The sequence below is a fragment of the Hemiscyllium ocellatum genome, chromosome 20 (assembly GCF_020745735.1).
Source record: "Hemiscyllium ocellatum isolate sHemOce1 chromosome 20, sHemOce1.pat.X.cur, whole genome shotgun sequence".
NCBI lineage: Eukaryota > Metazoa > Chordata > Chondrichthyes > Orectolobiformes > Hemiscylliidae > Hemiscyllium > Hemiscyllium ocellatum.
In genome coordinates this window covers 62,953,841-62,977,136 of record NC_083420.1, presented here as the reverse complement: position 1 = coordinate 62,977,136, position 23,296 = coordinate 62,953,841, and the positions used below count along the sequence as shown (strand labels likewise).

The window sequence follows — 23,296 nt, the reverse complement described above, 5'->3', positions numbered from 1 at the left end:
GGAAGGTTTTATGAGGAAGGCTGAGGAACTTGAATCTGTTTGTGTTTGAGAGAAGAGTTTAAGGCCAATTAATAGAGACATATAAGATAATCAGAGGGTGACATGGGTTGAACAGTGAGAGCCTTTTCTCTTGGATGGCGATGCCTAGCAAGAGGGCAAATAGCTTTAAATTGAGGTAGTAATTAATATTATTATTAATTAATAGATATGGGACAGATGCCAGAGGTAGGTTCTTAACTCAGAATAGTCAGGGCATGGAATGCATGGCCTGAAACAGTGGTAGACTCGCCAACTTTAAGGGCATTTAAATGGTCATTGGACAAGCATATGGATGAAATTGGAATAGGGAAGGTTAGATCGGCTTCAGATTGGCTCCACAGGTTGGCACACATTGAGGACCGAAGGGCCTGTACTGCACTGTCATGTTCTATGTTGTGTGTTCTGGAGGGCATAAGTAGGAGACGGGAGAGGAAAAAAAAACTTAAAAGGGTTTGGAGCAGAAGATTTTCCACACACAGTATGGTGCAGGTAAGGAATGGGTTTCGAGGGGAAATGGCAGAGAAAAGTGCAATAACAACATGTATAAAAGACATTTGGTCAGGTACATGGAGAGGAGAGGGTTTGAAGGGATATGGGTCAAGTGCAGGGAAATGCGATTCGTTCAGGGACTCTGGTCAGCATGGACTAGTTGGATCGAAGGAACTGTTTCCGTGCTGCATAACCCTGTCTTCTGTTATTGGAGGAGGAGACTAATGAGATAAGGCACGTCATAGACACTGAAGCAAGTTACAGCGATAGGGATGGTCGTCTGGAATGCAGCACAATTCAAATATGTAGAGGGAGTATAGGGAAGGGAGGAGGTTACCGAGACAGGAACTGTTATAGGAGTTACAAATTATTGACGACACTAGTCACCAAGACATAGATAGAGTGTTGCAGAGTAGTGAGCCTTAGCACAACAAAACTTACTATAGGGGTATTGATTGAGCCTGGGGTGTGTCTGTACTGTGTTCCCCTCCAGCACTGTATCTATGTCATGTTTTGTTAGCTGGTGTTTGGAGCTCTTTCTTTGCTCTCTGCTATGTTCACCGTGTGTGATCTTACCTTACTGCAGGATTTACTGAAGACTCCAAATCTCCCTGCCCTTTGTCTCCCTGGCTGGTCAACCATTTTCAATGTGGCGATGGACGAGACACCCAGCAGATGGGAAGTCTATTAAGTCAGGCCCTTCCTAATACCTACAGGAGTCAGAGGAATAGACAGTATGGGAAATTAGACTGATCCAGTGAGGGATACACATGGAGAATGGCACTAAGTCCAACAGAGATCTGAAAAAACCCTGTCTCCATCCCTGGCCTGTGCTGCTGTGTCTCTCTCGAGTGAAAACTTCAATTGGATCAGGATCTGGAGTAGCTGCAAGAGTGAGAGACGCTGACAGAGGCAGCAATTAGACCCTCACAGTGAGGAATACCACATGAAGAGAGACTGAGTGATATCACCAGAGGGCAGGAAGATTTCATTATGAAACAATCATGTAGGAAGAACACGTCTAGGTTCCTGATGCCCTGGTATCAGTGCTCAGGAATAAGCAACCTTTGAGCAGGTGAAGTGATGGCCTCGTGGTATTATTGCGAGAACATGTATCCAAAAGCTCACCCAATGTTCAGTGGAGGCAGGTTTCAATCTCACCATCAGAAATGGTGGAATTTGCAATCATCATTTTTTTTAAAATTGCAATTAACAACCCATGAATAAGTACAAAATCATTGCTGATGTCTAAAACAATGTTTGTTCATCAAAAATATACTAGGGGACATCTGCCATCCTCATGTGGTCTGTAGGACATCTCCACAGCAAAGTGTTTGCCTCTGAAATGGCCGAGCAAGTTACTCAGCTCAAGGGCAGCTCGGGCTGGGCAGGAAAGGCTGGTCAGTCAGAGACACCCACATCCCATACCTGAGTTTAAAAATAAACCACTCGAACGGGCCCACTGGAAGTGTGCTGGGACCAGTGTCCTGGCCAATCACATCGGTAGGTTTAGGGACAGGGCTTTAAACTGACAGAGAGGATGCAGGGACAGGGTTCAGGTGAAAGGAGCTTTCCAAATCCAAATAGAAAAGGTGAAGCTTTGGAACGACATGGGGACGTGGCTGAAGACAAGCAGAAAGGAACAAGAAGGGACAGAGTTTAACTAAAACTGTACGTTTGCGAATCAATTTGTGACTGGAAATTGTAGGAAACAGTTAAATTATGTTTTTTTTGGAATGGACAATGTCTCTGCCATAAGGTAGATGGATTTGTGACAGAGATAAAAGAGTGTTAGACACCAGGGTGACGTGGTTACAGGGTGAAAAAAAGTGGACATAAATATTCAATGGTTTACAACATAGAACATAGAACATAGAAGGATACAGCGCAGTACAGGCCCTTCGGCCCTCGATGTTGCGCCGACCGAATCCTACCTAACCTATACTAGCCCAATAACTTCCAAATGCCTATCCAATGCCCGCTTAAATGACCATAAAGAAGGAGAGTTCACCACTGATACGGGCAGGGCATTCCATGAACTCACAACCCGCTGTGTGAAGAATCTACCCCTAACATCTGTCCTATACCTACCACCCCTTAATTTAAAGCTATGTCCCCTAGTAACACCTGACTCCATTAGCGGTAAAAGGTTCTTAGTATCTACCCTATCTAAACCCCTAATCATCTTATACACTTCTATCAGATCTCCCCTAAACCTTCTCTTCTCCAATGAGAACAGCCCCAAGTGCCTCAGCCTTTCCTCATAAGATTTTCCTACCATTCCAGGCAACATCCTGGTAAACCTCCTCTGCACTCGTTCTAAAGCTTCCACATCCTTCCTATAGTATGGCGACCAAAACTGCACACAATACTCCAGATGAGGCCGCACCAGAGTCTTATACAACTGCAACATGACCTCAGGACTCCGGAACTCAATTCCTCTGCCAATAAAGCCCAGTACACCATATGCCTTCCTCACAGCACTATTTACCTGGGTGGCAACTTTCAGAGATCTGTGTACATGGACACCAAGATCCCTCTGCTCATCCACACTACCAAGTAGCCTACCATTAGCCCAGTAATCCATCATCTTGTTATTCCTACCAAAGTGAACGACTTCGCACTTAGCTACATTGAATTCCATTTGCCACATTTCCGCCCAGCTCTGCAACTTATCTATATCCCGCTGTAACCTACCACTTCCTTCCTCACTATCCACAACTCCACCGACTTTTGTGTCATCCGCAAACTTGCTTACCCAGCTTTCAAGTCCTTCCTCTAGATCATTTATAAAGATAACAAAAAGCAATGGTCCCAAAACAGATCCTTGTGGTACACCGCTAGTAACTGCGCTCCAAGATGAACATAATCCATCAACTACTACCCTCTGTCTCCTTCCAGCCAGCCAATTCCTAATCCAAACCTCTAATGTATCCTCAATGCCATACCTCCGAAGTTTTAGCATTAGCCTACCATGGGGAACCTTATCGAACGCCTTACTAAAATCCATATACACAACATCTACTGCTTTACCCTCATCCACTTCCTTGGTCACCTTCTCAAAGAACTCAATAAGGTTTGTGAGGCACGACCTGCCCTTCACAAAACCATGCTGGCTATCCCTGATCACGTTATTCCTACCCAGATGTTCATAAATCTTATCCCTTACCATTCTCTCTAAGACTTTGCCCACCACTGAAGTCAGACTCACTGGCCTATAGTTGCTAGGGCTATCCCTACTCCCTTTCTTGAACAATGGGACCACATTCGCTATCCTCCAGTCCTCTGGTACTATTCCTGTTGACAACGATGACATAAAAATCCAGGCCAATGGCTCTGCTATCTCCTCCCTAGCTTCCCATAGGATCCTGGGGTAAATGCCATCAGGCCCAGGAGACTTATCTATATTCATCCTTTCCAATATTCCCAAAACCTCTTCCCTGCATATTTCCAGGGCATCCATTCTAATTATTTGTGATTCCATATTCACATCAGCAACAGTGTCCTGTTCCTGAGTGAATACTGATGAAAAGTACTGATTTAATGTCTCTCCAATCTCCTCCGTCTCCACACACAACTTCCCACTACTATCCTTGACTGGACCGATACCTACCCTAGTCATCCTTTTATTCTTGACATACCTATAGAAAGCCTTTGGGTTTTCCCTAATCCTACCAGCTAAAGACTTTTCATGTCCCCTTCTCGCTTTTCTTAACTCCCTCTTTAGCTCCTTCCTGGCTACCTTATAACTCTCAATCGCCCCTACTGAACCTTCACGCCTCATCTTTACATATGCCGCCTTCTTCCCTTTCACAAGGGACTCCAATTCCTTACTAAACCACGGCTGCCTCACAAGGCCCTTTACACCATGCCTGACTGGTACATACCTATCGAGGACACGCAGTAGCTGCTCCTTGAACACTCCCCACATCTCATTAGTGTTCTTCTCTTGAAGCCTGTTTTTCCAATCCACACATCCTAAGTCATGCCTCACTGCATCATAATTTCCCTGCCCCCAGCTATAGCTCTTGCCCTGCGGCACACGATTATCCCTCTCCATCACTAAAGTAAAAGTCACCGAGTTGTGGTCACTGTCCCCGAAGTGCTCACCTACCTCCAAGTCCAACACCTGGCCTGGTTCATTACCTAGAACCAAATCCAATATAGCCTCCCCTTGTGCAAACTCAGGCAAAGTCGACAACGTTAACAATAATTGATAACAAAGGCATTACAGAGAAAGCATTTGGCCGCAGATCATGAAATAAAGTCAGTCTGAATGTAAATTCTGGCTACTACTTGCCAAGGACACAAGCAGCAGAACAGTTTTAGGCCACTGAACAGCATTCCCTTGCTCATCACTGCATTACACAGTAACTCACTGGAATTTTTAATAAAGGCATAATGACAATTCAGTGAAAATTCAAAATTTGTATAATCTTGACAATCACACTGACAACAGTGATATTGGAAGGGAAGTTCGGAGAATTTTTTCAGTGTTTCTTTAAATAACACATTGTGCAACTGGCTAGGGATGTAACTATGTCAGATCGACCATTGTGTGATGAAACTTAGTGAATGAGTAATGCCACCTGGAGAGATCCTCTGGGAAATTGTGATAAAGTGCATTTTAAAGAAATATAAAGTTTTAAAGTGAATCACAGAAAGGACAAGCTACAACTTAAAACAAAAATTGCCAATTGCATGAGTTTGAGAAGAGAACTGACCAAGGTAAACAGGCTAAACAGACTGAAACAAGTGTGTGCGTAAATGAACAGTGGTAAACATTTGAAGGAACAGTATAAATCACTCAACAAAAGGATATTCCACTGAAACAGACAAAAACTCGGCAAGAAATCCCCACCGGCCCCTCACTCAGGACAAAATGGATCACATTAGATTATGAGGCTGAGAAGATCACCAAAAAGTACTTAAAATCCTCAAGTGTGAGAGTGCTTGAGGAGTAAGTTTTAAAGGAGTTGTAAAGGGTCTGCTAGCAAGAGGAGGGCAGTTGGCAGAGGAATCCCTGTGAGGGTATAATGTCACAACAGGAACAGGGAGAGGTGAAGGTGCTGGAGGTGGTGAGAGTGTTACAGAGAGTGGTCAGGGCCTGAAGTGTGTTTCAAACTAAGTCCGGATTGTTGCAGCTGGACGGGTTTGCAGAGGTAGGGAGGGACATATGTATTTTTATTTATTCATTTATGGGATGTGGGTGTCACTGCCTGGACTTGCATTCTTTGACCCCACTCCTAATTACCCAGAGGGCAGCTCAGAGTCAGCCATATTGCTGTGGGTCTGGAGTCAAATGTTGGCCAGACCAGGTGAGAATATTTGTTGTCCTTCCCTAAAGCAGGGAAGTGAACCTGATGAGTTCTTCCTACTGATCAGCAATGCATTTATGGTGGCCTCGCCAATGTCTTGTACAGATACACCATGACATCCCAACTCCTACTCTCAATGCCCTGCCCAATGAAGGTAACCATCACAAACGCCTGCTTCATCAGCCTGTCTGCCTGTGATGCAACTTTTAAAGAACTGTGTACCTGCATCCCTGGGTCACTGACTGACAACACTACCCAGGGCTCGAACATTAGCTGTACAGGGCCCACCCTGGTTTGTTTCACCAAAATGTAACACTTCACATTTATCTAATTAAACTCCATCTGTTATTCTTCAGCCCACTATCCCAGCAGTACTGTTCATCCTGTTGTATCACAGATAACCTTCTTCACTGTCCAGTTTACCACCAATTTCAGTATCACCCAAAAACCTTACTTACCAGGAAACCATTTACCCAAATGACGAACAACAGGGGACCCACTACACCGCTGGTCACATGTCTCCAGTCAGAAAAACAACATGTCTCCTATCACCCTCTGTCTCTGACCATCAAGCCCAATTTTGTATCGAGTTGACTAGCTCTTCCTGAATGCCATATCCTTTTACACTGATCTGAGCTTATTACCCAGTTTACCAAACAGAACACAGAACAGTTCAGCTCAAGACCCTTCGTCCATGATGCCATGCCTATATTTTATCCGACTGTAAGATCAAACTGACTTCCATAAGCTTCATTTTGCCATTATCCATGTGCTTATCCAAGAGTCTATTAAATGTCCAGAAAATATCTAATTTTACCACCACCATAGTCAGTACATTCCAACCACCTACCATTCTCTATCCTTTTATCCATCCTCCATTCACCTTAAAATTACATCCCCTTGTAATAGCCATTTATGCCATAGGAGAAAAAGCCTCTCACTATTCACTCTCTCTGTGCCTCTCCTCAGCTTGTTCACCTCTACCACCTTGGCCCACCCCTTTCTTCAAGCCAATGAGAAAAGCCTTAGCTCCCTCAAACTATCTTCATAAGAAATGCCCTCCATTCCAGGCAGCATCCTGGTAAATCTCCTGTGTACACTCTCTAAAACTTGCGCATCCTTCCTGTAAAGACGGGACCAGAACTGAACACAATATGCCAAGTGTGGTCTCACCAGGATGCTTTAAACATGCAGTAAAACCCTACTGTTCTTAAACTCTCTCCCCTCGCTAAGAAAAGCCAACACAACATATGCTTTTTTTAGCAACCCTATCAACGTGCGTGGCGACTTTGAGGGACCTATGAACATGGACCCCTTAATCTCTGATCCTCCACACTGCCAAGCATTCTGTCTTTCACTCTGCATTCTGTATTCAAATTCCACCTTCAAGAATGAATCATTTCACACTTTTCCAGATTGAACTCCATTTGCCATTTCTAGCCCAGCTCACCTCCTGTCAATGTCCCATTGCAACCTACAACAACCCTCCACATTACCCACCACTCCACCAGATTGGCAAACTTACTAACCCACTCTCCAACATCCACATTCAGGTCATTTATAAAAATCACAGACAGCAGAGTCCCAGAGCCGACTGTTACAGAACACCACTGGTCACTGAGCTCCAGGCTCAATACTGTCCATCTGCTGACACCCTCTGTCTTCTCTGGGCCATCCAATCCTGTATCCAGACAGACAGATTTCCCTGTATCCCATGCCTCCTTATTTTCTGTATGAGCTTCAACATATTCTGTCATATCTTCAAAGAATTCAGTAAGATTCGTTAGGCATGACCTGCCCCTCACAAACCCGTGCTGACTGTCTAAAATTGAACTATGGTTTTCCAAGTAGTCATAAATTCTGTCTGTCAGAGTCCTCTCCAATAATCTGCACACCACAGACATTAGACCAAATCTATAATTCCCAGGATTCTACCTCCGTAACATGGCCCGGGCTCTACAAATTTTCCCTCCTCTGCCATGTTCCCCATAAGGGCACTGGATGGTGGTGGGGGTTACAGAGATAGGGAGGGATATCAGGACAGGAGGATTTGCAGAATTCGGAGGGTTGCAGTGCCAAAAGGAGGATTCAGTAATTGTGAGGTTACATGGTAATGAACGCATTTGAGGAGGGAGGGAGGGAGGATTGTTGCAAAATGAAATGTTTCACAGTTCAGGTGTTTTGTTAGGACTGCAAGAGGTTACAGAGTCGGGGAGGTTTAACCACTGGTGGATTTTACATAAACATGGTTTTGATTGCAATGGCAGGAGGAGGATTCAGGAAGCTGTGAAACGATATCACACAGATAGTGGGTCTTGTAGGAACTGGATCGGAAGAATCACAGGCATTGGAATGACTTCTGCTGATTGGGGGTGTTACAGGGACTGAGAGGATTGTAGGGTCTCCACAGATTGATCGTGTCGTTAAGAATAGAAGAGTTTATGTAGATATGGAAAGCTTAAAACCAATGCATGCAGTCTTCATTTCAAGACCAGAGCCTTATTATGCCTAATCAGCCAAGGATCCCTAACCCTGCCAGTTTTTCCCTTTATCCCAATGGGGCATATGACCCGGGATTCTTGAGATCACACTTTGAAAAGTCTCCCATTTGCCAGTTGTTCCTTTTCCTTCAAACAGACTCACCCAATCTATTAGAATCATAATATGGAGGTGCTAGTGTCGGACTGGGGGTGTACAAAGTTAGAAATCACCCGACACTCGGTTCCTGTCCAACTAGTTCATTAGAAAGCACTAGCTTTCAGAGTACTGCTCCTTCATCAGCTGGTTGTGGAGCACAATCCTAAGGTACAGAATTTATAGCAGCAGGATGGCAGGGTCATGGAATATAATATCAAACAAATTTAGTTTAAGCCTTTCATCTGTTACAGTGATCACCAGCGCTTCCAAAGTGGGTTGGATTATAACTGGGCATTGTGCAATTTTAAATCCACAGCATTGACGCTGGCCAGATCTTGAAGAATAGCCCCAAACCTGGTCCTGTTCCAGTTTTCCTCTTCAGTCTGTGGATCTGCTGATCTTCCTAGATAACTATGTTAAAACGAAGACAGTTGTGGGCACTGGACCCAATGTGCTCTCTGAATGACACTTCAATCACTTCCCAACCTCATCTTCTGAGGGGGGGGGGGGGTGGAAGGTCCAGTGTTGCAACTGCCTGAGTAGAGTAGGGCCCTCTGCATATTGATGTACGAACCTTCCTCGGACACATTTGAAAAATTGCACTCCGTCCAGGTCTTTTATACTCCAGGTGGCCCAGTCAATACAGGGAACATTAAAATCTCCAGCCTGCACTCCTCTATTATTCCTATAATTATCTGCAATCTCTCTACACATCTGCTCCTCTGTTATCTGTTGGGTCTATAACAGTCTACAATACAGTCCCAACAAAGTGACCACCCCCTTTCTTCTTTCTCACTTCTCATCATGTGGAATTTTAAATGAATATATGTTTTGAAAATTGGAATTAACAATCCATAAATAAGTATTGATAAAAATCCAAACACTTGACCTTCAGAGAAAGACAACAGTTCACTCTCATGTGGTCTGCACGACATACGCACAGCAAAGTGTTTACCTCTCAATGACCCTCTGAAATGGGTGAGCCAGCTGCTTAGCTCAAGGGCAGCAAGGGATGGGCAATAAAGGCTGGTCAGCCAGAGACACCCACATCCCATACCTAATTAAAAAAAAATCCATTCAGATTGGTCCCAACACAGTTCCAGTGGAACAATGTCCTGGCCAATCACGTCGGTAGGTTTATGGACAGGGCTTTAAACTGACAGAGAGGATGCAGGGACAGGCTTCAGGTGAAAGGAGCTTTCCAAATCCAAAGAGGAAACGTGAAGCATCAGAGCAGCGTGGGAATGTGACCGAAGACAACAGAAAGGAACAGGATGGGACAAAGTTTAACTAAAACTGTAGATCAGCAAAACTATTTGTGACAGGAAATTGTGGGAACGAGTAAATTATGTTTTTTATTAATGGACAAAGTCTCTGCAACAAGGTAGATGGATTTGTGAAACAGAGATAAAAGAGATTTAGACACCAGGGAGATGCGGTTACAGGGTGAACAAAACGTGGACATAAATATTCAATGGTTCACAACCTTGTGCAAATTCAAGCAAAATGGACGACGCTAACAATAATGGGTAAGAAAGGCATTACAGAGAAAGTATTTGGCATCAGATCATAAAGTTGAGTCAGTTTGAATGTAAATTCTGGCTACTACTTGCCAAGGACACAAGCAGAACAGTTTTAGAACACCGAACAGCATTTCATGGCTCGTCACTGCAATAAATGTGAATTCATTGGAATTTTTAATAAATGAATGGTGAACATTAGTGAAACGTCAATATTCGCAAAGTCTGGGACAATCACACTGACAACAGTGATATGAGAAGAGGAGTTCAGAGAATTTTTTTCAGTGTTTCTTAGAATAACACATTGTGCAAGTGGCGAGGGACGTAACTGTCTCAGAGTGACTGTTGTGTGATAAATCTTAGTGAATGAGTTATGTCACCTGGAGAGATCCTCAAGGAAATTGTTATAAAGTGCAGTTTAAAGAAATATAAAGTTTTAAAGTAAATCACAAAAAGGACAAGCTACAACTAGAAATAAAAATGGTCAATTACATGGGTTTGAGAGGAGAACTGACCAAGGTAAACACACCAAACAGACTGAAATATGGGTATCTGGAAATGAACAGTGGAAAACATTTGAAGGAACAGTGTAAAACACTCAGCAAAAGGACATTCCACTGAAACAGACAAAACCTCAGCAAGAAATCCCCACCAGTCCCTCACGCAGGACAAAATGGATCATATTAGATTATGAGGCTGAGAAGATCACCACAAAATACTTAAAATCCTGAAGTGAGAGAGTTTTAGAGTAAGTTTTAAAGAGATTGAAATGGCTCTACTCACAGGAGGGCAATGGGAAGGGGAATCGTTGTCAAGGTTTATTGACACGATACGAACATGGAGAGTTGAAGGTGCTGGAGGTAGTGAGAGCGTTACAGAGAGTGGTCAGGGCCTGAACGGTGTTACAAAGCCAATACGAATTGCTGCAGCTGGAGGGGTTTGCAGAGGTAGGGAGGGAATATGTATTTTTATTTATTCATCCATGGGATGTGGGTGTCACTGCCCGGACCAGCATTCTTTGCCCCCCCTGCTAATTACCCAGAGATTGTTGGGGCCCTGGTGGATATATATAACACTTTGCTGGACTCAGGTGAAGTGCTGAATGACTGGAGGATCGCTAATGTGGTTCCTTTGTTCTGGAAGGGCAGCAGGGACAGGCCAGGTAATTACAGAGCAGATAGTCTGACAGCAGGGGGAGGGAAATTATTGGAATGAATTGTGAGAATGAATCGACACTTGCAAAGGTAAGGATCAACCTCGTTTAGTTATCAAGGATTTGCCAGAGGAAGATACTGTTTGAGGAATTCAGTTCAGTTTTGTTGAAGTTGTGCTGAAGTATATTGATGAGGGCAGTGCAGGTGATGTGGTTTACGTGGACTTGACTAAGTCCTTAAACAAGATGCAAAATGGAAGGCTGGTCCAAAAGGACTGGGTTCCAAGGAAGGTTGGTAAATTGGATGCAAAATTGGTGGATAGAATACTTTCACCAGCGAGTGTACCACAGGGATCTGTGCAGGAACCATTGAACATTAATAATTCGGATGTGAAAGCAGAAGGTATCATTAGTAGGTTTGCAGATGATATGAAAGGTGAGGGTGTTGTTCACAGTGAGGAGAATGGTCTCCATCTGCTGTCCGATGTCGATCAGATGATAATCTAAGCAGAGTTTAGTTCTGATCGAAGTGAGGTAATACTCTGAGGGAGGTACGATAAGTGGGCGGCACGGTGGCACAGTGGTTAGCACTGTTGTCTCACAGCGCCTGAGACCTGGGTTCAATTCCCAACTCAGGAGACTGATTGTGTGGAGTTTGCACGTTCTCCCCGTGTCTGCATGGGTTTCCTCTGGGTGCTCCGGTTTCCTCCCACAGTCCAAAGATGTGCGGGTCAGGTGAATTGGCCATGCTAAATTGCCCATAGTGTTAGGTAAGGGGTAAAATGTATGGGTGGGTTGCGCTTCGGCGGGTCGGTGTGGACTTGTTGGGCTGAAGGGCCTGTTTCGACACTGTAAGTAATCTATAAGCGAAGGACAGACATAATGAATGGTAGGACCTTGTGGAGTACTGAGGAATACAGGGACCATGGTGGACAAGTCCATAGATCCCTGAAGTTGTCAGCACAGGGAGACAGGGTGGGAAAGGCACCTCAACTGGGAGCGGGAGGGGGACCCACATCCTGGAGGGGTGAATTGCTAGAGATGCTTGAGAGGATATAACCTACACTGGCACAGTGTTGGACCTTAAATAGACTTCAGGCCAGGAACAAGATTGATGCCGGTACACGAGTTAAAGACAGTAATTTCAGCAGACAAGGCAGGCAAGAACATCGCAGCGAATGGGGGAAACCGATTATTAAACTGTATTTATTTCAATCCAAGGGGCCTGACAGCTAAGGAAGATGAACTCAAGGCATGAATTGGAACATGGGACTGGGATATGATAGTTATTACAGAAACACAGCTGAGGGAGGGGCAGGACTGGCAGTTCATTGCTTCAAGGTAGAGATGCTACAGGAAGGGGAGGCAAGAGAGGATGTGTGGTGGTGGGTTTTGATTGCATGAATCATCACAGTAGTACTTAGAGAGGATATTCCTGTGGGATCGCCCAGTGAAGCTGTGTTAGTGGAACTGAGAAATAAGAATGGGTCATCACTTTGATACATCTGACTGGTGACCCCGAATAATCCGTGGCAGACTGAGGGACAAATATATCAGGACATCTTAAATATCAACCATAATAATAGGGCTGCTAATGGTACGGTTATGAACTTTCGAAACCTAGACTGGGACTGCCAATGTTCAGCGTTTGCAAGGGAGGAATTTGGTAATTGGGTTCCAGAAAACTCCCAATCAATATGTAAACGGCCTGAAAAGATAAAGGGGCAAAACCTGACCTTCCTTTGGGAATCAAGGTAGGGAAAGCGACTGAGATGTGAGTGGGAAAGCATTTTGCCAAAGTGACCACAGTTCTAGTAGTTTGAAAACAACTTTGGAAAAGGACAGGCCTGATCCACAAGTGCAAGTTATAAAATGGAGCCTGACCAATCTTGATCGTATTAGCCAGGAACTTTCAAAATGTGATTGGGGAAGGGAATTATTGACAGGGAAAGGAGGTTTGGCAAGTGAGAATATTTTAAAAGTGAGATAAACTAATCGATTAGCGCCAGATGTTCCTGTTTGTGTGCAGCTCATTGCTGACAGCATTCCGAAACACTGGCTGTCTATTAAGGGTCTGGTCAAGGAAAAGGGGGCACATGTCAGGTATAGCCAGCTGGATCAAGGGAATCCCTGAGGATATACAGGGGCTGTAGGAATATACTTTGAGTAGAAAACAGGAATGGAGAAAGGCTAAATGAAATAGCTTCAGCAGAGAAGGAAAGGGGAATCCAAAAGTGATTGTATCAGTACATTAAGAGTGCATAAGTAACTCAGAACAAAATAGTATCCATTAAAGATCAATGAGGCCATCGATGTATGAGACTGCAGGATATTTGCTAAGATGCTAAACAATTTTTTCACTCCAGAACTTACTGTGGACAAAGACTGGGGAACTCAGGGAACAAGAGTAATACGTTAGACCACATTTGGAGTTCTCTTCAATTCCAGTCTCCCTGCTATAGGAAGGATGTTGTGAAACTAGAACGTGCTCAGAAAAGATTGACAAGATATTGCCTGGGTTGTTGCTGAATAAGCTGGGGTTACTGTCACTGGAGAATCGGAGACTGAGGGATGACCTTATAGAGGTTTATATGAACATGAGCGGTATGGATAGGGTAAGCATTCAAGGCCTTTTCCCAGAAGTTGGGGAGTCCAAAACTAGAGGGCATACGTTTAAGGTTAGAGGTGAATGGTTTACAGAGGGACTGAAGGGACAGCTTCTTCACACACATAGTGATGTGTGTATGGAATGAGCTGAGAGAGAAAGTAATGGAGACTGATACAATTACAACATTTAAAAGGTATCTGGATGGGCATCTGAATAGTAAGGGTGTAGACGTATATGGGCCAAATGCTGGAAAAGGGAATGGATTTATTTAGATCTTCTGGTAAGCCTGGACGAGTTGGGGACCAAAGGGTCTGTTTCTATGCTGTATATCTCTATGACTTGAAAAGAGGTGGTGCTGGAGGTTTTAAAACACAAAGCTATGGCAAGTCCCAGAACCTGATTAAGTGTATCACAGGACACTGTGGGATGCTAGTGAAGTAATTGTGGAGCCCCTAGCAAAGGTATGTGTACTACTGACAGCCATGTGTGATGGGCTGGCAGGCTGGAAGGTGGCATCATGGACAGTGAAGGAGGTTTTCTGAGATTACAAAGGGATCTTGATGAAGGGAGTGAATGGGCCGAATAACTAGAGATCAAATTCAATCTGAATAAATACAGGGCAATGCATTTTGTAAAACAAACAAGGGTAGAGCCTATATAATTAATGTTCGGCCCTCGATTAGTGTTTTAGAGCAGAGGGACCTCCGGGTTCAGGTAGAGAATTCTTGAAGCTCACATCACAGGATGGATAAGACAGTGCTTTGCATGCCTGACTATTGCTCAGCCTATTGAGTGTAGGATTCGGGACGTCATGTTGAGATTGCACAGACATTGGTGAGGTCTGTTCTGCAATTCTCTGTCCAGTTCTGATCGCCCAGTTATAGGGAGGATATTATTAAGCTGCAGGGGATTCAGAAGGGATTTACCAGGATATTGCTGGGTATGGAAGGCTTGGGTTCTGCAAAATGGCTGTATAGCGGAGTCTTTTTTCACTGGAGCCTGGAGGTTGAGACGTGATGCTATAAAGGTTTATGAACAAATGAGGTATATAGATCAATTTAATGGTAGTTGCTTTTTCCTCAGGATGGGGGAGTCTCAGGAGGAGGGGCCACATTTTCAAGGTTAGAGGAGAGAGATGTTCAAAAAAAAAGATATGAGGCAATTTGCTACACAGAGGGTGGTTTGAGTGTGGAATGAACTTCCTGAGAAAGGGGTTGATGTGAGTACAATTGCAACATTTAAAAGATATTTGGATACACAGGTGACTCGGGAAGGGTTGGTGTGATATGGGCCAGCAACAGGCAGCTGGGAAGAGTTGAGTTTGAGATTATGGTGGGTATCAGCCGAAGGGTCAGTTTCCGTGTGGCATGGCTCTATGACAAGAATATGGTTTTATTCCATTATTGAAGAAAGGATCAGGGCTGGGTCCACTGATGTGCATCATCTACATAAACGATTTCGTTCAAAATATAAGAGTGATTGTGCGATAGTTTGTTGATGATCAAATTAATGGCGTAGTGGGCAGTAAATACAGTTATAAAAGGGGATCTCGACCAACTGGGCCAGTGGACCAAGGAAAGAAAGGTGGAATTTAATTCAGGTGTTGGATTTTGTTAAGACAAACCATGGAGAACTAACACAGTTAATGGAAGGGCTCTGCCCAGGGTTGTCGAACGAACAGAGAGAGCGAGAGCGAGAGAGAGCGAGAGAGAGATCATTGTGTGATGAAACTGTCTTACAGAGATAGGGAGGGTTGTGGTAGATGGAACAGCTGACAGATACAGGGAAGGTTTTAGAAATGGGAGGACTTTACAGGGATTTGGATGAATGCAGGGATGGGACGTGGTAACAATCACAGGGAGGATTTTGGGAACTTGATATGAGACGGATACTGCTGAGAACAGAAGTGAGTCAAACAGTCAGGGCAGGCAGGGACAATATAGGACTGATAAATTAAGCTGCATTTATTTCAATGCAAGGGGCCGAACAGGGAAGGCAGATGAACTCAGGGCATGGTTAGGAACATGGGACTGGGATCTCATAGCAATTACAGAAACATGGCTCAGGGACGGGCAGGACTGGCAGATTAATGTTCCAGGATACAAATGCTACAGGAAGGATAGAAAGGGAGGCAAGAGAGAAAGGGGAGTGTTATTTTTGATAAGGGATAGCTTTAAAGCTGTGGTGAGGGAGGATATTCCCAGAAATACATCCAGGTACGTTATTTGAGTGGAACTGAGAAATAAGAAAGGGATGATCACTTTATTGTGATTGTATTACAGTCCCCCCCAATACTCAGAGGGAAATTACCAAACAAACCTGTAGGGAGATCTCAGCTATCTGTAAGAATAATAGGGGAGGTATGGGCGGGGATTTTAACGTTCCAAACATTGACTGGGACTGCCATAGTGTTAAAGGTTTAGATGGAGATGAATTTCTTAAGTGTGTACAAGACAATTTTCTGATTCAGTATGTGGATGTACCTACTAGAGAAGGTGCAAAACTTGACCTTCTCTTAGGAAATAAGGCAGGGCAGGTGAGTGAGGTGTCAGTGGGGGAGCACTTTGGGGCCAGCGATCATAATTCTATTTGTTTTAAAATAGTGATGGTAAAGGGTAGACCAGATCTAAGAGTTGATGTTCTAAATTGGAGAAAGGAATTAGGCAAGAACTTTTGAAAGCTGATTGGAGGCAAATGTTCGCAGGTAAAGGGACGGCTGGAAAATGGGAAGCCTTCAGAAATGAGATAACAAGAGTCCAGAGAAAGTATATTCCTGTGAGGATGAAAGGGAAGGCTGGTAGGTATAGAGAATACTGGATGACTGAAGAAATTGAGGGTTTGGTTAGGAAAAAGAAGGAAGCATATGTCAGGTACAGAGAAGAGAGATCGAGTGAATCCTTAGAAGAGTGTAAAGAACGTAGGGGTATACTTAAGAGGGAAATCAGGAGGGCAAAACGCGGACATGAGATAGGTCTGACAAATAGAATTAAGGATAATGCAAATGGATTTTACAAATATATTAAGGAAAACAGGGTAACTAGGGAGAGAATACGGCCCCACAAAGATCAGCAAGGTGACCTTTTTGTGGAGCCACAGAAAATGGTGGAGATACTAAATGAATATTTTGCATCAGTATTTACTGTGAAAAAGCAAATGGAAGATATAGACTTTAGGGAAATAGATGGTGACATCTTGCAAAAAGTCCAGTTTACAGAGGAGGAAGTGCTGGATGTCTTGAAATGGTTGAAGGTGTATAAATACCAAAGAACTAATCAGCTGTACGCAAGAACTCGGTGGGAATCTATAGAAGTGATTGCTGGGCCTCTTGCTGAGATATTTGTATCAAGAGTCACAGGTGAGGTGCCAGAAGACTGGAGGTTGGCAAAAGTGGTGCCACTGTTTAAGAAGGGGGGGGGTAAAGACAAGCCAGGGAACTACAGACCGGTGAGCCTGAACTCAGTGGTGGGCAAGTTGTTGGAGGGAATCCTGAGGAACAGGATGTACATGTATTTGGAAAGGCAAGGACTGATTAGGGATAGTTAACATGGCTTTGTGCATGGGAAATCATGTCTCACAAACTTGATTGAGTTTTTTGAAGAAGTAACAAGGAAGATTGAGGAGTGCAGAGTGATAGATGTGATCTATATTGACGTCAGTGAGGCATTCGACAATGTTCCTTATGGGAGACTGATTAGCAAGGTTAGAACTCATGGAAGACAGGGAGAACTGTCGGGCGGCACAGCGGTTAGCACTGCTGCCTCACAGCGCCAGGGACCTGGGTTCAATTCCCGCCTCAGGCGACTGACTGTGTGGAGTTTGCACGTTCTCTCCGTGTCTGCGTGGGTTTCCTCCGGGTGCTCCGGTTTCCTCCCACAGTCCAAAGATGTTTCCACACTGTAAGTAATCTAAACTAGCCATTTCGATACAGAACTGGCTCAAAGGTAAAAGACAGAGAGTGGAGGGTTGTTTTTCAGACTGGAGTGCCACAAGGATCAGTGCTGGACCCTCTACTTTTTGTCATTTCCATAAATGATTTGTATGCGAGCATAAGAGGTACAGTTAGTAAGTTGACAGATGACACCAAAATTGGAGGTGGAGTGGACAGCGAAGAAGGTTACAACAGGATCTGGACCAGATGGGACAATGGGCTATCTGGCAGATGGAGTTTAATTCAGATAAATGCGATGTGCTGCATTTTGGAAAAGCAAATCTTCGCAGGACTTATACACTTAATGGTAAGGTCCTAGGGAGTGTTGCTCAACAAAGAGACCTTGGAGTGCAAGTTCACAGTTCCTTGAAAGTAGAGTCGCAGGTAGATAGGATAGTGAAGGCGGCATTTAGTATGCTTTCCTTTATTGGTCAGAGGATTGAGTACAGGAGTTGGGATGTCATGTTGTGGCTGTACAGGATAATGGTTAGGCCACTGTTGGAATATTTTGTGCAATTCTGGTCTCCTTCATATCAGAAAGATGTTGTGAAACCTGAAAGGGTTCAGAAAAGATTTACAAGGATGTTGCCAGGGTTGGAGGATTTGACCTACAGGGAAAGGCTGAACAGGCTGGGGCGGTTATCCCTGGAGCTTCGGAGGCTGAGGGGTGACCTTACAGATGTTTACAAAATTATGAGGGGCATGGATAGGATAGGATAAATAGACAAAGTCTTTTCCCTGGGGTCAGGGAGCTCAGAACTAGAGGGCATAGATTTAGTTTAAGAAGGGAAAGGTATAAAAGACAACTAAAGGGGAATTTTTTCACGCAGAGGGTGGTACGTGTATGGAACGAGCTGCCAGAGGATGTGGTTGAGGATAGTACAATTACAACATTTAAGAGGCATTTGGATGGGTATATGAATGGGAAGGGTTTGGAGGGATATGGGCCGGATGCTGGCAGTTGGGACTAGATTGGGTTGGGATATCTGCTCGGCATGGATGGGTTGGAGCGAAGGGTCTGTTTCCGTGATGTACATCTCTGTGACTCTATCACTCATGGAGGTTATAGAAATAAACTGTGTGGTCGCGTCTGGAGGAGATTAAAGGTATAAAGATTTGTAGTTACTGAAGGAAATTACATGAATCGGGACCAGCAGAGGTTACAGAGACTGAGTGCATTTTAGAGACAGGAAGAGTTCATAGTCATCATTAGAACTGCAGAAACTAATTTATGAGAGAAGCAGGGTCACCCTGCTTTGTGCCCAGAGACAAGGAGGAGTCTAACAGCTGGAGGAGGTTACTAAGGTACAGAGTTATTTTGTTGTTGTGACGGGAAGGTTACTGAGATCATGAAGGTAGCAGGAGTTCAAAAAAGTCACAAAGACAGGGAGGTTTTTCAGGTCTGGAAAGGACTACACTGACAAGGATGGCTTAAGGAACTGAAGAGTTGTTTTTCACAGGTAAGGAGAGATGTGACAGAACCCGGGATTAAAGGCAAAGGCAGAGACTTGGAGAGTTGTACTGGTTGGAGGAGCTTACAGGGATAAGCAGGATTGTAGGGGCTGATAGAGATAGGGGAAGTGGTATCTACGAAACAGACAGAGGAGAAAGTGACAGACGTAGGGAGGGTTCTGTGGAACAGATGAATTTACAGACAAGATGGTGATAATGAAGCCTGAGATTTTTCTCTTGTTCCTTGCCCAGCATTGTTCCTGCATCATGCCCTCAGGTTCTGAATTAAAGTCCACTAACTCCTCCCTGTTTACTGTGTGAGTGATCTTACTGGCTACAGGATTTACTGAAGGCTCCAGATCTCACTCTCCATCTCTCTCTGGCTGACCAACCGTCTTCAATGTGATGATGGATGGGACAGAAATTGGGAATTCTGCCGAGTCAGGGACATCAGGAATACCTACAGGAGACAGAGAAGTAGACAGAATTGGAAATGAGACTAATGCAATGAAGGGTACTCATAGAGAATGGCACTGAGTCCCACAGATATCTGGAAAATCCCAGTCTCCATCCATGGCCTGTGCAGTTGCTTCCCCCTGGAGAGGAGAATGCTGTTAGCTCAGGATCTGGAGTAGCTGCAAGAGCGAGAGACACTGACAGAGGCAGCAATTAGACCCACACAGTGAGGGATATCACATGGAGAGAGACTGAGTGAGTGATATCAGCAGAGTGCTGGAAGGTGTCAGGATCACACAATGGTATCATCAGAAGTAGTTCTGACCAGTGAGCACTGCTCCCAGAACTCAGGGAAGACTGAGCTATTTTATTGTGATATGCTCCTCTGGTACCAGGATTATGTACTGTGCTATAAACGGACACAGATGAGGAGGGCGACAGGTCTCAGGTTAATGGAAATTCCCAGGACCAAAGAGAAAGTTCTTGAAATATTGGAACACCATGGAGATGTAGATGAAGACCAAAAAAAAGAAACAGTAAGGGACAGAGTTTAATTAAAATACAACATTGTCAAATAGATTTGTGACAGGAAATTATTGCTAAAAAATAAAGTCAATGCCATTTCTGCCCCTCACAATTCCTCATACACCACAAGTGACATCACTTCCGCCCCTCACATCATCGCTGATGTCACACACTCAGCGACTTCCACGCTCCCCCACTGCCGTGTTTGCCACCACTTCTGTCCCCACCAACGCCACTCACCTGCATTCTGCTGACACCATCCCCAGGTTCCACCGTCACCATCCCCGCCACCAGAACCCTGAGGGGAACACCACCCCTGCTCATGACTCCATCCTCATCCCCCCAACACCACACCCACTCCAGTTCCAGGCACCGTCCCCTCTCCCAGCTCCACACCTGCACCTGGTGCCAGCTCCCACTCCTGCCGAGTTTTCACCATCCCCCCGACCTCCCCTCACGGAGGACAAATTATCAGTCCTCAGCAAAGGCCTCATCTTTATCCCCCTCCATCCACACATCAATGAATTTAATACATGCCGTGACATCGAAAACTTCTTCCACTGCCTCTGCCTCAGAGCTTACCTTTAAAATGAACACTCCCGCCTATTTTCTGAGGACCCATTTTCCGGCTTCCAATACACTCCATCCACCAGGACACCCCAAGCTGGCCTATTACCTGCCTGCGATCTCTTCATTTTCAACTTCCACCGAGACATTAACCGCCTCAACCTATTTACCCCCTCCCCCACTCCAACCACTCACCCTCACAACGTGCAGCCCTCCAATTCCTCTGCTCCAATCCCGACCTCACCATCAAACCAGCAGATAAAGGGGGTGCAGAGGTAGTCTGGTGCACTGACCACTACACCGCTGAAGCTATGATGCCAACTCAAAGACACCTCCTCCTACCGCCCCCACTACCATGACCCACCTCCCATCACCAAACCGTCATCTCCCAGGGCATACAGAACCTCATCACCTCAGCAGGAGATCTCCCACCCACAGCTTCCAACCTCATAGTCCGGGATCCCCCACTGCCCGGTTCTACCTCCTTCCCAAGATCCACAAGCCTGATCACCCTGGCCGACCCACTGTCTCAGCATGCTCCTACTCCACGAACTCATGTCTACCTACCTCGGTATTGTCCTATCCCCCAATCCAGGAACTACCCACATTCATTCGAGACACCACCCCCACCCTCCACTCCTCCAAGACTTCCTTTTCCCTGGTCTCCAACGCCTCATCTTCACAATGGATATCTAATCACTCTGCACCTCCATCCATGATGACCAGGACTTCCAAGCCCTCCGTTTCTTCCTCTCCTGATGTCCACAACAGTATCCTTCCACCGATACTTCATTCGTTTTGCTGAACTTGTCCTCACTCTGAACTATTTTTCCTTCAAATCCTACCACTTCCTCCAGACCAAAGAGGTAGCCATGGGCACCCGTTAGGACCCCAGCTATGCCTGTCTCTTTGTTGGCTATGTAGAACAGTCCATCTTCCGTATTACAATGGCACCACTCCCCATGTCTTCTGCCGCAACATTGATGACTGCATTGGCACCACCTCGTGCTCCCTCGATTCATCAACTTCACCAACACATTCCATCCTGGCCTTAAATTTACCTGGACCATCTCTGATACCACCCTCCCCTTCCTGGACCTCTCCATCCCCATTAACAACAACCGACTTGACACCGAAATTTTTTACAAACCTACCGACTCCCACAGCTACCTAGATTACATATCTTCCCACTCTACCGCCTGCACAATTCCCAACTCCTATTCCCAATTCCTCCGCCTCCGCCATACCATGTGGGCCCGTTCCACCACAGAACACACCAGATAGCCTCCTTCTTTAGAGATCGGAATTTCCCTTCCCACCTGGTAAAAGATGCCCTCCAACGCATCCCGTCCACATCCCGCACGTCCGCCTTCAAACCCCACCCCTCCAACCGTAACAACGACAGAACGCCCCTGGTTCTCACCTTCCACCCTACCAACCTTCCCATAAACCAAATCATCCGCCGCCATTTCCGCCACCTCCAATCGGACCCCACCACCAGGGATATATTTCCCTCCACACTGCTCTCCACTTTCCGCAAAGACCATTCCCTCCGTGACTACCTGGTCAGTTCCACGCCCCCCAAAACCCACCCTCCCATCCTGGCACCTTCTCCTGCCACCGCAGGAATTGCAAAACCTGCGCCCACACCTCTCCTCTCAACACCATCCAAGGCTCCAAAGAAGCCTTCCACATCCAAAGTTTTACCTGCACATCCACCAATATTGTTTATTGTTTCCGTTGCTACCGATGCGGTCTCCTCTACATTGGGGAGACTGGACTCATCCTAGCAGAGCACTTTAGGGAATATCTCTGGTACACCCGTTCCAATCAACCCCAACGGCCTGTGACCCAACATTTCAACTCCCCCTCCCACTCTGCCAAGGACATGCAGGTCCTGGGCTTCCTCCACCGCCGCTCCCTCACCACCCGACACCTGGAGGAAGAACGCCTCACCTTCCACCTCGGAACACTTCAACCCCAGGGCATTAATGTGGACTTCACCAGTTTCCTCATTTCCCCTTCCCCCATCTCACCCCACCTCCAGCCTTCCAGCTCAGCACCGCCCTCATGACCTGTCCTAATGGCCTATCTCCCTTCCCACCTATCCACTCCATCTCTGATCTATCACCCCCATCCCCACCCCCATTCACCCATTGTACTCATTGCTACCTTCCCCCATCCTCCACTCTGACCTATCACCTTCTTCCCCACCCCATTCACCTATTGTACTCTATGCTACTTTCTCCGCATTCCCACCCCCTCTCATTTATCTTCCCACTCTGCCACACCCTGCCTCTGTTCCTGATGAAGGGCTTTTGCCCGAAACATCAATTTTCCTGTTCCTCGGATGCTGCCTGACGTGCCATGCTTTTCCAGCATGGAAGAGACGACTGAGATAATGCATGTTGTAGACACTGAAAAAAGTTACAGGGATAGGGATGGTAGTCTGGGATGCAGTACATTTCAAATATGTGGAGGGACGATCGGGAAGGGAGGAGGCTATAGCGATAGGAACTGTTACAGGAATTAAAAATTATTATTGAAGACACTGGACCACAAGACATGCCATAGATACAGTATTGCAGAGTAGTGAGCTTTAAT

At 45.4% G+C, this 23,296-nt stretch overlaps 1 long non-coding RNA gene across 1 annotated transcript in view; it reads right to left on the bottom strand.

The window, feature by feature from the left end:
• LOC132825280 (uncharacterized) overlaps window positions 1-19,530 on the bottom strand; it is a 30,751-nt gene extending 11,221 nt beyond the window's left edge. The window contains exons 1-2 of the long non-coding RNA XR_009645768.1: window positions 19,476-19,530; window positions 1,105-1,238 (exon numbers count right to left, since the gene is read on the bottom strand). This is a non-coding gene — a long non-coding RNA (uncharacterized LOC132825280). The remainder of the gene's footprint in view (window positions 1-1,104; window positions 1,239-19,475) is intronic.
• Between the last annotated feature and the right edge of the window lie 3,766 nt (window positions 19,531-23,296).